We start from the raw sequence: 14,102 nt of genomic DNA on the forward strand, positions 1-14,102 counted from the left end.
GGAAACCAGAGCACCCGGAGGAAACCCACACAGACACGGGGAGAACACGCAAACTCCACACAGACCGAGCAGGGGATCAAACCCACGTCCTCTTGCGCCACCCAGACGCTGTGAAACAGCAGTGCCACCATGCCACCCACTGTTATTTATCTGAATTCCTTTGCCTAAAGTTACTCACTGTATTAGATTACCAACCTCACCATGATTTACCCATCTGTACAGCAGGGTATTCTTACAGCATCGGTTCAGGGTAAGTATCATGATCAAGGGTGCTAGAGCAGGAGCGAGATGTGTTTTGTGTCATGAATTTAATGAGAACACTCCTTACTGCCCCAGGACCGCGTACTCCGCATTCTTTGCAGTTCAGGATGAGCAGTTCTCAGGTCGTACTCTGAACGAGTAACTCCAAGGTCTGCCATGCTGCACACGCCCTTGAAAGATGAAGGTACGAAGATGTGAGAGACGGATGGGGACTGTCTGGTTTGTGGATGTACAGCAGAGCTCAGGTCAGCTGTTGGTTCAGCACCATGGACAGCGCACCGACGCACCTGAGACGAGTTCAGGAAATGTGCGAGGCGCTCAGCGGCGCTCAGCGGTGCTCGGGTAACGCTGCACGACGAGTGGCTTTTACCGTGTTCCAGAACTCCTCCTTGCATTAGAAAAAAAAAGCAAATTTGAACCCTTGACCTCTTTTGCATGTCTGTACCTCTGTGTTTCAGGTGAGTTGTGTGGAAGTCAGTATTCTTACTTTAGCTTTCCATGGCTAGAGGTTCCTGAAGGATTTTTAAGATCTTTATAGGCTGTGTGCAAGAAATGCAGTTTTCAACTATGTTTCCCTCAGCGTTTAGGGCGTAGGTGTGAGGGGGTGTATCCTCCAGTGTTCATGCAAGCCTAATATGCCTCCGCTGAGCGCTGTTGTTAATATTTGCCGGTCCCTACAGTACCTATTATTCCACCGCTATAAAGGAAACCTCATGGTGAATTTGAACTATTGTAAGTTTGCGGTGATGTAACATTAGGCACCGCAGGAGAACAAAATGCTTCTCAACCGTTCTCCGTCCTCTCCACCACCCTAGCGCGTGTGCCTCGGCTACACGAGCTAGTTTCTGCCTGGACTTGCCGGGGGGAAGCGGTTGGGGGGCAACATGAATGCCTGCAAAGGGGGTTTTCATCCTTTGTGGAGTGAAAAAATATAATCACGGCAGTAATGCAGCAGGCATGTTACGGCAGGTGCCCGTCTAGGCACAGCTAATTCCCAAAGACTGACAGCTGCACCCGGGAACAGGTTCTTAACGGGACAATGAGCACCAGGTGCAGCCAGTTGTCCAAGGAACTCAGATTCAGAGCTAGAGGGACAACTGATGCCTCGGAGAGGCTCTTGTGCGGAAATGCAGCGCGTGGTTTGCGATTAGTTTCGGCTTTGCTACCTTGCATCCCGTTTTGTTGCACTGTCGGATCTTGATATTTGCTCTTTATGGGGAAAAGAATGAGCCGCAGCTCCACCCACCGCCACTCCCTAAACCAGGCACACAAGGTAAACCGACCTCTTCAGGTGGGCTTACAATAAAGCATATCCTAGAATAATTGGTTTATCGATCGGTTCAGATACCCAGAAACACATTTGTGATGCATTAAAAATTCTGAAGTCTTCATGCTGATGTTTTTCAGCTCTAGGACAATACTGGACTGCTCATGATGAATCAGGTGAATTGGGGGAAAATGCTTAAATGTGACAAGTGGCCTGTTTCTTTTTTTTTTTTATTATCCTCATCCAATCTAGTGATGTATATTTAATGCCATTCCCTGCATTGAAATTCTACTGGCGTTACAAACTTGTGTGCTATGTAGACAGCTGATGTTTTGTACTGCCTGAGCAGTGGAAGGGATGTGGGGTGGGTCAGGTTGGGGGGGGGGACCTGCTCAGTAAGCTAGAGCTGTGTGACTGAGAGTAGGTGCATGTGGATCACCTCTCCTGCTGTTAAGACCTACTCGGTTAATGGTACTTGCAGTTCGGCAGATGAAGTCCCATCCAAGAGGGGCTGATCTTACTTGCAGTTGGTGGAGGGGAGGGGAGGGGAGGTCATGCTCTCTTCGCTCTTGCTGCATGGCGAATCCCTTGTGCGCGCAGCTAATGCGTGATCCTCTGGTTCCCATCGGTGCTGCTGCTGTTGCTGCAGAACAGCATGTAAATGCACTGCTTCCTGTGAAGTTCCGAACTTTATACATATGTAATCAATGGGTACCCTCTCCTCTTGACAGCTCAAGAGTGAATCTATGCATTTTGATTTGTGTGGGCATATTTCAGCAGCGCTGCTGAAAACATTGATTTCTGAAGCTATGCCAGTTCCGGCAGAACCCTTGAGTCCCAAACCCACAGTCTGCCTATATGCCTTTGGCTGTGTGTGTTTGTACGCTATATGTGTTGCGGGACCGAGGGGTCAGTTTCCACGGTTCTATTTGTGGGCGAGTGGGCAGGCTGTACCCCCTGCGATCGCATGCCGGCACTTCGCAGCACGAACCCGTGTGTGCTCCTATGCCGTGAGATCAGGCGGCTGCTTGAGCTGCGATGGAGAGTCCCGGAGAGGCGATGTTGTTCTCCGTGGAGTTCCCCGCAATTCCACACAGCAGGTGTATGTGCGGGGTGATGGAATGAAAAGGGTGTGGATATCAGGCAGCTTTGAGGCCTGCTGTTCCTGTGCATACACACACCACGCAACTCTCCTTGCTCCCTTCAAAAGGCAATCCGAGTGGGTTTTTCTTATGTTTTGAACCAGGGACCTGTGGGCTGCTGGATGGGTTCCACACTGACCTCACTAGGCTGAATATATCAGTCTTTACACCGCAAGAGGGATCGGGATTTGTTCTTTTGACCATATCAACAGTTTGTATTATTGCTGGTTTTATAGCAGTGCGCCATAAAGATGACCAAATCCAGCATGACATGCAAGTTTTAAGAGTGGGTATCGCAGAGTGCCCGTCCTCATTTCTGCAGAGGATGACTAGGCTGCTATTTTCACAAGTTCCGCAAGATTGACCTGAGGTGCATCAGCCCGGTATCCATGAGGGCTCTTTAAATATTGATATTGGCTGAACCGACCTGCTGCAGGATCCCCCAAGCAGACATGGCTGAACTGAAGGGTTGCTGTAAAATACAACTGTCCTCTTCTTCGCATGTACTTTCCTTAATGCTCTGAATCACTCAGATGGGCATGGTGCTGTACGACCCTCTACTTGTAATTCATCCCAGCTCCAGAACCAAGTTCTAAGTCACAGTCCTTGATGGAAGGTTTTTTTTTTTTTTTTTTTTTTCTCTCTCTCTCCTGGTGTTTATTCCATCCATTAACAATGCCATATGCTTTAGGAGAAAGTACATTTATTAACGAAAGGAAACTGCCTCATTGTCCTGTTACGCTAAACAATAGTAACTGCTGAAGTAATTGTGTCCACTTTAATGGGAGATAATTTATGATGGTGAAATTAATTTATGCTAAACTAATTACTCCATAATACTGTATGGCTGCCTACCTGCACTTCTTCAGCTCTTTTGTAGCCATTATGTACCATGCATGCGACACTCACGCATACGCACACGCAATACGATACTATGTTTTAACCTTCGGTGAAAAAGACAGAAGGGCAAAAGTAATCAATGAGAAGGATGCCAATGAATTCCCGCTCACTGAACAAGTGACATTGTTTCGATAGTCCAGACGGGGTCCATCTAGCTTTTTTCTGCAAGATGTATGTCACTGCAGAGAAAAGTGTCTGCTAAATGAATAAATGTTAATGTGTGTGGTTCAGGTGAAATGGTGACTCTAAATGACCTGTAGTGTGTGTGCATGTTTGTGTTACACTGCTGTAGTGCATAGATGGCCGAATGATTGTAGGTAGTTTAATATAGAAAATTTACTATTGTAAGTTGCTTTTGATAAAGGTATTAAATACTACATTATAATCACTGCAGGACACTTTGGAAAATGTTTACTAAATGAATGTATGTAAATATCTTGCATTGCTCAGCATTTTCAAGGCTGAATCAGAAGTTCAAATTCAGTCCTCATCTCAAGCAGAAGCAGAGGTATTAATAAAGTCCTCAAAGTTAAATTCTCGTAATCCGTACGGGTGTTACTTGGATGTAAGGTGATTTGAAACCCATGGCTCATATTGTGAGTTACGGTGGTTTATTTCTCTAACCATCTCAGATGGCAGATGTTACAGAAGGGTTTTGGAATGTACCTGAAATCCATATAGATTAGTTTTAAAATGGCAAATATTTTATTCAAGGTGAAATGGAACCCTTTTACAAGTGGGGGGGGGGGGGGGGGACTGACTGCGGGTTGTGAACCGTTAAGCTGCAATTCCCAGATGTGGCCACTGGACGGCAGTAAACTCAAGTAACAATGATAAAATGAAAAGTTAACTGCATATTTTGATTAAGCCCCCAGTAGTTTATTCTGAAATGAATTTTAAGTACAAATGCTGGCACCTCAATCAAGAAACAATAGTCTGTCAACAGTTTTGTGGATTATACTATACTGTTGGTGCCTCATTGACTTTCTGAATGAGCGGAAGACAAAAATCAGGCATAAAAAGCCCTTTTATCTCTTTAAAACTGTAGCTGTACATCAAAATACCGCTCTGAAATTTGGCCTCAAAAGTGCTAAAAAGCTGCAGAGTTGGAAAGCTCTTGGACAGTATTCTTGCCTTTACTGTGGCGTACACTCAAATTGTACACACAGTGGAATGGAGCTCATGTGGAAATACAGCAGCTCAGTGAATTGCATTGCTGGCTCACAGTTCCTGAGCTGTGGGTTTGGATGCTGGTTTGAATATTGGTGGCGTTTGCAATATATTACAGTGGGTTCCCTGTCGGTGTGGCAAAGATGTTTCAGGTGGATTTGTGTGTGTGTGTGTGTGTGTGTGTGTGTGTGTGTGTATGTGTGTGTGTGTGTGTGTGTGTGTGTGTGTGGATTGGTGTCCTATCCAAAGCATACCCTGTCTCGCTCTCATGTTTCCAAGACCAGTGTGACCCTGCAGTGGAGAAGTAGTTATTAATGGATGGAGGGATGGAAAAGAGCACAAATATGTTTTTTTTTTTTTTTTTTTTTCAGTTATGTAAAACTGATTCGAGCCATATTGAAGTTCTGTGAGGAATCCCAAATTTTGGACCCAATATGCGAAGAACCTCACAGGGGCTATGTATCTGTTTTCTAGAAAGTTCTTCACTGAAGGAGTTAATGACGGCACAACAGAGGCCCTTCAAAAATTAAACTTTAGTGGCTGTTTGGGTTTTGCTGGAAGTGGGGGGGCGGGGGGGGGGGATCAATGCGAGAACAGAAGCAGGAACCACAAAGAGCTCAAAATCCCTCCAAGGACGTCCTGACGAAGTCCGTATCGGTGATTCGGCCCTGGAGGACACGATAAGGGGGGAGATCTGGTGTTCTAAGTGCGGGAAGGGACCAAAGGCACAGGAAGGAGGATGGAGATGAGGGGGGAGGTGGGCGGGGCATCCACAGGCACAGACAGTGTGAGAGTGTAATGAGGAAGAGCCAGGATGAAGGATTTGATGGGGCAGAGGGACAGCCCCCCCCCTCCCAGTCCCCCCAAAGGCACAGAGACAGAGCTGAAATTTTCTCTGTGTGTCTGCATGTGTGTGAGAGAGGGCCCAGAACAGTGCCTGGGCTTGTGGAGATAAGGGGAGGTTACGGGGAGGTTGCTCTGTTCTCTGGAAATGTGCGGCCCGAGGGTTGGGGTCGGGAGCGACGCTCGGGGTTGGTTTGGATCGCCGCTCTTTGAAGTCGCAGGCCTCGGTGACGCCGCTCTGGATAACCATGTCTGCGCCATAGTCTCTTTATCCACCAATCAAAGTGCTCTTTTGTGCTGAACCTTTGAATATCTTTTTTTTGCTTTCCCCGATTCTGTTTCTCCGCCTCCATTTCCGTCTGCATGTTATCCGCTTGACCTCAGTAAATTTATCAGCAGAAGCGCTGTGCCAGTGGCACTTGTTATAGATGCATGTTGGCCCCTGTTCAAGCGAAGCTGTACAAAATGCCCTTTGAATGCTTTACACAGCTGCCCGTGATGGACCAACTGCGACCGCGCTCTCGGCTCTCTGACTCTCGCGCAGCCTTCGCGGCGAGAGCGGCGTTTGTGCCGACGATCACTTTGACTAATGGCGACTGGAATCGCCGCGCAGGTTGTTCGGAAGTCCGTTCCGCAGACGGCCTGCTGACCTGTAAACGGTCCGGTCTGACATCCATTCTTGCACCGTGACAGCTGTGCTAGAGTGGTGCTGCTCTGCCTTGCTTCTCCAGGACAGTGGAGCCCTGCTGCCTTTTCCTAAACCTCATTTCTTATGTACATGTATTCATTTAGCTACCACTTTTCTCCAAAGCAGAAGGGGGCACGGTGGTGCAGTGGGTTGGACCTGGTCCTGCTCTCCGGTGGGTCTGGGGTTCGAGTCCCGATTGGGGTGCCTTGCGACGGACTGGCATCCCGTCCTGGGTGTGTCCCCCTCCCCCTCCGGCCTTATGCTCTGTGTTGCCGGGTTAGGCTCCGGCTCCCCGCGTGGGACAAGCGGTTTCAGACAGACAATGTGTTTTCTCTAAAGCAACATACATCTCAGAATACAATGTGTACATTATAGAGAGACATAGTTGCAGACGTGTGGTTCTTAGTTCTTCTTTCACCCTATGAACCAATGTACATCACACGAGTAGCTGCATACAATTAAAAAAAAATGCAAAACGGATGTTTCTTGATCACCTTCTGACTTTTTTTTTAAGATACTCAAAGTACCTTGCTCAAGAGTACTGCAACTGGAGGTGGGATTCAAACCTACAACCCTTGGGTCTGCAGCAGCTGTAACAACTACACTACCTGCATATTTACTTACCTTTCCCAGGTGCCTTTAATAAACATTCTCTAAACCGTCCAGTCAGAATTTAGAAAGATTGTGCAAGTTGACCTTAAGTCACATATTTGGGGTGTTAGGATGTGGTATGTGATTTGCTCAGGGTCTTCTAGGGGTGAAGAAAAGCCATGGACTGCGGTCTGGTCCTTTAGGAGTGGCTGGGAGAGCAGGGCTTCCTGTGTATCTGCCCTGGTGCTCCTGACCGCCAGGACACCACTGTGTGTGTGTGTGTGTGTGTGTGTGTGTGTGTGTGTCTCTCTCTCTTCTGACTTTGTTTGGATTACTCTCATTAGCCAGATAAGGAGAGCCTCGTACTAACAAAGCTTGTCGAGCTGGAAGAGACGGAGCCCTGTTCTGGTCACAAACAACATTTAGTCCCAACATATCTGCTGATCCTCTGCTTCTGCTCTGTTGTTCAGGCTCTTGGCTTTTCATTCTTTTTGCTCAGGGAAATGTAGCTATTTTCAGCTCCTTCACACGGTGCCTATTTATCCCGAAAGCTAAAATACACGGCGAAGCCTGGTGACGCCCTCTGCAAGGGAGATGTGTGAATTTGAAGCGCGTATCCCCGGTTGTATGCGGAATGGGTTAGTTTCTTTGGCCCGCTGTCTGTTTCCATAGCAAATGTGGCAAAATGGCTTTTTGCTGGAGCTTTGGGTTTAGCCTCAAATGCTGTGATTTATTACGATCCTTGAGGACAATTAAGTGACACTTATGACCGTTTGTCTTCCGGCGAGCGTCGGGCAGCGGATCACTGAATCCCATCTTGCGCTAGATGGCAGTGTGTCCTCGAGCCGCAGCTGTAAACTCCCCTCTCATCCGCGCTTCCGTCTCTCGAGGTCCATACCGCTACTGTATCAGCAGGGGCTCATGTTGCCGGAGGGGTTGCTGTGTCGCATGCCACCGCTGCTGCTTCAGGATCATGTATAGAAAGAGATTTATAGCGATGTCAATGATCTGATGCTGTTCTTGCCTCATCAGATTTCAGTCGGTTTACCTCGTTCTGGCCTCGCGTACTCCACTTCCACCCTGCCGCTATAGCTGGTGGACATCCGTCACTGTCAAAAACTACAGTTGGATCAGGTTTCCTTCTGAGAAATGTCTGGGCTGCACTGTCTCTCTGGGTGATGCTCTGCACCGATGACTGAGACCAGACTGCACCGCTCCAAAGGAAGGCCATCTGCCTCTCTGACTGGGGGGGGGGGAATTAATTTTTATTATATTGTCATTTAGCTGACCCCATTATGCAAAGCAACTTGTAGTAATTTACCATTTTATAGAGTGGGGGCGTTCTTACTGGAGTAATTGAGGGTAAGCATCTTGATCAAGGGTACTGCAGCGAGAATGGGAGTGGGATTCAAACTGGTAACTTTCAAGAAACAAGTCAATATCCCTAACCGCTACTGTACCCACAGTGCTGGGTGTTTTGCTGTCCGATACCCACCCCACCCCCCCTTCTGTCCTGCTAAGGTTTGTCTACAGTGCTGGAGAGGTGCGCAGAAACATTGTCTGGTAGCACTTCTTATTTTTATGAGGGACTGTTAAGCTGCGTAAACAGGTACTGCCCTGTGAGAGGAGACGAGAGCAGGTTCGCTGTACGTGACCGGATGAGCGTGGGACCCGGGAGACCCCCTCCCGCCCCTGTGCGTGCTCAGGGAAGACCCCTTGGCCCTGAGAACGCAGAGCACCGCAACACCCCTGAGCACCACAATCTCCGAATAAGCCCAGGCAACTCCGTGTTCCCCTCTCACCCCGAGTCTGTGACCTGCTCGTCTTTTCTTATCGAACTGTTTTCTCATCAATTATTAATTTTTTTTTTTTTTTTTTTTTTTCCCCCCCTCCCTCCATGTCTGAATGTGAACACAAATTGTAACAAAAAAAGTGCAGGACTATGGATATTTTGAATTTTTAATGCAGCACATGAAATATGCATCATCAGTCATTCTCGGACAGACAGCGGTAAAGTTGTAGCGGGATGCCGCGTTCGGTCACGAGGTGGCGAAGCCTGCAGGCTGGGCGTCGTTGAGCATGGGTCTCTGGTGCTGACGTTAAGAGGGAGATGCAGTGGGCGGACGACGGTATTAACCTGGGTCAAAGGGCAACCGGGCACCGTGTCCGGTCCATTTAGTAAACTGGCTACATAAGTCATATTATAGTGACTCCATCATTAACTTATTTTGGCTCTATACAGTATATTCATGTTTGTATTAAGTACTATAATTAAACCAACGAAGTTTAAGTGAAGCATCCATCGAGGAGGAAGCCGAGAGGACTCGGAGGTGTGAGCGGAAAGGAAAGCGGTGTATAGAACTGAACGAGTGAATCTGTCCGGTTAAAGAATGAAGGGAGTGGGGGGGGGGGGGGGTGAGGAACGCTCATTAGTGCCGACACGGCGGTTCTCTGGAGCTAGGGGCCGAAAGCACCTCTCTGCCTGGAGCTTGTTAGGCTCTGACAGACCTTCCCGTCTCTGAGACGGCCTCTTCCGCCATTCGCAATCCTCAGTCTCCTTAGCGCGTCAAACGCGGGGCAGGGCCGAAGGTCGGGCCCGTGATACGATAAAGAACCCGGCGGAAAGGAACCGCCGTCGATTCCGTCTCGTGCCGACGGACCCCCTGCGGGTAACGGGTGTGATGAGATTCCAATGCGATCGCTCGGGAACGGCTACATGTGCGAGAGATTCCGCATCAAGTGTGTTGCTGCCTCTTTCTTCTACAAAGATACCCTCGGGGAGAGGGCTTCGATCGGCGCTTCCTTCCTATCCGCTAGACATCCGGCTCCATCGCTCCGCAGTAAACATGGCTGCCTTTGCCACCCCCCGTCCTCCATCCCTGTTCCCAGTGCTCTGATGTGCTTCTGACACCACATTGTGCCCAAACACTTCTGAGCCTCTGGTGGGGGAGGGGCCGTGTGTATCGGAGCCAGGGGGTGCGCAGCACGCCTTATTTACACATTCTGTCATTTGTCTGTTTCCCTAGATTACCGCCGGCTGGCTGCGTGACACAAATCTCTCCTAAAATGATCCGAGCGCGGCGGTTCCCCCCTCGAATTGCCTGTCGTAATCCTCTCTGAATTTCGGAGTTCTTAAATAGCAAAGGCTGAGCAGCCGGTAAATAAGTTGAGCGAGCGCGCGGCGCTAATGTGAGCGGTGTCAGCGCGGCTCTGAAGTGCCCCGTCTCGTCCAATTAAAAGCGCAGGAGCGGTGGGCTTTCGGTGCGCGAGTCGCTCTGGCCTTGTGTGCTATTTGAGGACCGGGGTAGGGAGCAGCGAGTGGCCATGTGACTTGCCCTTATTCGGGTTAGCCGCTGCGAGGCGTTTCATACCAAGGCCGTGCGGGTACAGCGCGCTGTCTGAGGTAGCGCAGCAGCCCTGTCTTCCGGAACCTGGGTCTGTAGTCCTGGTCAACAGTCCAGTTTCAGCAGCACACGTTGCCTGCTTCTCGGAGACATCTGATGTTACATCAGCGTATTGTGCGTAGAAGGCTGGCGTGCGTTGTGTACGAGGATGCGTGCGGTTGATAGGAGACCCGTGTTGAGAGCAGGTCAAGGGTACGGTTCTTCCGTGATCTCAACATCCAGGCGTCCGTCAACCGCGTAGAACAATGAAGGAAAAAGCAGGGTCGAGACCAGGACGCTTGCCTAGGCTGATGGGAGGGCTTTGTTTGAATCATTTTTGAGGAACTGTTCTAGATCTTTATTCTTTAACTTCCAGTAGCTTCAGAACATCACTGATTAATTGCTTAATAGCTCTATAATGCTCTATAAACGGAAGTCTCGTTCAGTGCTGGTGACATTAAAGCTGCTTTGAGGCATTAATACAACGAGAAAAGTAATTATATCTGAGCTGTCAAAAGAGATGAAGGACAGCAACATTTGGACCCATTGGATAGACTGTTGCTGCTCTCCATCTTCATCACACTATTGTTTGTCATCCTCATTTAGGGTTATTACATGTCAATAGAAGGAGAAAATCTTGTTAGAAGCCACCTTGGAGTGCTCTTGGGGATCTGACATCGGCAAGTGAACTCAAGCGGGACAGCAGAGCTATGAAGATGTCAGCACGGAGTGTTTTGGACAGGATGGGCTGTCCCCAGTAGGGATACGGGTTAGAAGTGGCCTCTCCAAGTCCAGGGAATGGAGAGGGAAAAAAAAAATCCCAGCCTAGTGCATGCTCTTACTGCTAGCTTGGATCCAAATGTCCTTTCGATACGGCCTTGAGCAGTCCGGGTGTGAAGAAGCTCCTCACCATTGCATGGTGCTGCAAAACCCTTAATTTAGAGCTTCCTGAAGCCATGGTGGATCCCATAGACACCTGCAATGTCCTGTCCTCAAGACCCTCCTCTTTATTTCTGCCCCCTCTTCCTGATCTCCTCTCCTTCACACTTCTCACATGAATTTGACTTCACCACTTACCTTCAAGGTCCTTGTACCAGAATCTGGTCCAAATTAATCTTCTGGTGTCTCAGTAGATTAAAATATGATCATCGGTACACCCTGTCTGTCCGAAATGAATCACTCCGAGGACATTCTGGCCAAAGTCCAGAAAAGCAGGAAGGGGGCAACTTCAGTGCTACAAGTGGCCGTGATGACTACAGTGTCAGAAGATGGACTAGTGGGTCTTGCCATAGCAACGACAACAGGTCTACTGTTGACATGGATGAGCAGAAGTGTTTGTGGTTATCAGCCACTACTCCTCCACAGGCTTACATGCGACAAAGTTGGTGCTCTGTGTTGCAGGAGTCAACCTTTAATACAGGAATGTTGGACGTCACCTGTCAATTGGTTGGTTGTGGGCTGGCTGGACCACTGACCAACTGCCAGATGATTATGTTCAAGGCCATAATAAACATGTAGAGGAGGCTGATGCTGTTTACTTCAGAAGGCCCAGGATCCAAGTCTAATTAGGTGGAAACTTTCCACGCCGCATAGAGGGAGCTTGCCTGCCCACAGCGACTTGTAAAAGAGGTTAATTAATTGAGGGACTTGTTATTCAAGGCTAATTACACTACCACTTTATAGCTGATCACATAGCTGGTCCTGAAGAACGATTCCTGCAGTGAGAGCGGTTGTGGGCTCCTCTTGGTGTTTGGCTGGTTTCATGATGTTGTTACCCAATGGAACTTGAGCTTTTCCCCATTTACCCACTGGAGCGCTGCAGATTAAGTGACTTTCTCAAGGGTTCGAAGGAAGGACCTTCCTGGCGGCGGAAGCAGCAGTGTCCATGCGCTCCACACCCCTGCTGTCCCTTTGAGAGAGCGCTTGTTTGTTGTGCTTTTCTCTTCTCTGCCTCCATCCCCCCTTTCCTCTTCATCCTTCCCACTCAGTTGGTTTCCTCTCCTGACCTGTGGTGCCCCCTCTCTGCTTTTGGCGCACTGTAATTGTTTTTACTCCTCTTTTGGTTCCTGCTGTCAGAATGCTGGATTCCTGCCATCAAACTCCTCGAAGCTTTCGCATACGCAACACGTACAGCCCACATGCCCAGCGTATACACGCACACACACGCCACATTTTTTGCGGACGTACAGGCCATGTGGGACTCTCGATCCTCATTAGCAGACAGTCGTTAGCAACTTGCCTAATTAAACCCATTTAACAGCAATGCTAATCTGCTGGGGTGACCTTGACTACACTTGGGTGATCCTTGCGTGTCTGTGTGAGAGAGAAAGAGATACAGAAATCTGTTCCCCGTTTGTCATAATTAAGGTCTGGTTAACAGCGTGATACGGGCAAAGCTGTGCAGTCTGCCTGCTCGTGCTTGGCGCAGCGCAAACGCTTGGAAGAATTGCTTGTTTTGTTGCTCGACATCCCTTTGTTCGCTGCTGGAGGTCTCGGCAGGTTCGCTGCCTCGAATAACGGACCCAGCCCTCGATGAAGGGAATGAACCTGACCTGTAATTCCTCATCTACCTCTAATGCCCTTCTTTAACTTGCACCTGTAACAGTCTCCCAGTACGAGTGCGTGTGCGCACGCGCGCACGCACACACACACACACACACACACACACACACGATCCAGCAATGATGTCTGTAACAGGAACAGGACCAAAGGCAGCGCAGCTGTGTGGCTGGATAAGCTCTTTGACTGGATGGTCTATACGTACAGCGGCCAGTGTTCCGGATACAGCGAACTGACGTCTGCGCTGCCGTTGGTCTTGTTGACAGACATTATTGTTGGATCGTTAAGCAGATGCGATTTAGAGCAGATGCTTTGTGTACACAAATTTATGAGCGTGGTATACATCCCCACCCTGGCAGAATCCGTAGGGGAGAAGAGGAGTTTATACATCGTAACAGTAAAAATAATAGGAGCGGTATCCCGTCAAGCGTGTACCTTGCCTGTGCAAACACCCCGTGCTTCTGCGGTACGCCTCTGGAGTGCTGCGACCCTGCCTTGGGGTACGTGGTTATGGATCGTGAGTGAGAAATGATACCTTTTATTTGAAGCAACTTAATTGTTACTTATAAAGCATGATGTCATGCAGACCGTAATGATTGCGCTTCGGATACGTGTGTGTGTGCTGGTGGAGGGTATTTGTATAATCTGCCACGTGTTTGGGTGTGTTTCACACTCAAAGGCAGCGAGGTGGGCTTTGCAGGAATAACAGCTACCCCTGATGCACCCCTGACAGCCCTCACCCATGTGCTTTCCTGAGGATGAGCGCCCACGCTGCCATCCTCCTGTGCCTGGGTATCATGTACCTGCAGGGTAACATCCCTATCTCAACCTCCCTCATCCCCTTGATCCCTTCTCTGATGCGCTCCCTTCTTTTCGTACCTGGCTGCTCCCTGCATCATCCCTCCACATCATCCCTTCATCTCTCTTCTGAACACTTTGTTTTTGATCCCTCCCTCATCATGCCTTTATCTGTCTTCTCATCCCTCCTTCATCCATTTATCGGTCTTCTCGGCGCTCCCTCTTCGACCTTCCAGAAGATCCCCGAGCAGGATCCTCCTTGGCTTGGTTTGCTGATGGCAGGGTGTGTATGAGCGTCTTTAATTAAAACTTCCAACCTTGGTGGTTCACTTGCACAGAAAGAACATCCACTCCTTACTGCTCCTGTTCATATGGATATCTATATACTAGTACGGAATTAAAACTGCTGAAACGAAAATAGGTAAATGTGGTGGAACACGAGACCTTGTTCCCTAAAACGTGTGTAAAGTATAATAAAGGTAAGCCTTCAGAACCATTAT

Source organism: Scleropages formosus, chromosome 21 (genome assembly GCF_900964775.1).
Source record: "Scleropages formosus chromosome 21, fSclFor1.1, whole genome shotgun sequence".
In the NCBI taxonomy this organism is placed as follows: Eukaryota; Metazoa; Chordata; class Actinopteri; order Osteoglossiformes; family Osteoglossidae; genus Scleropages; species Scleropages formosus.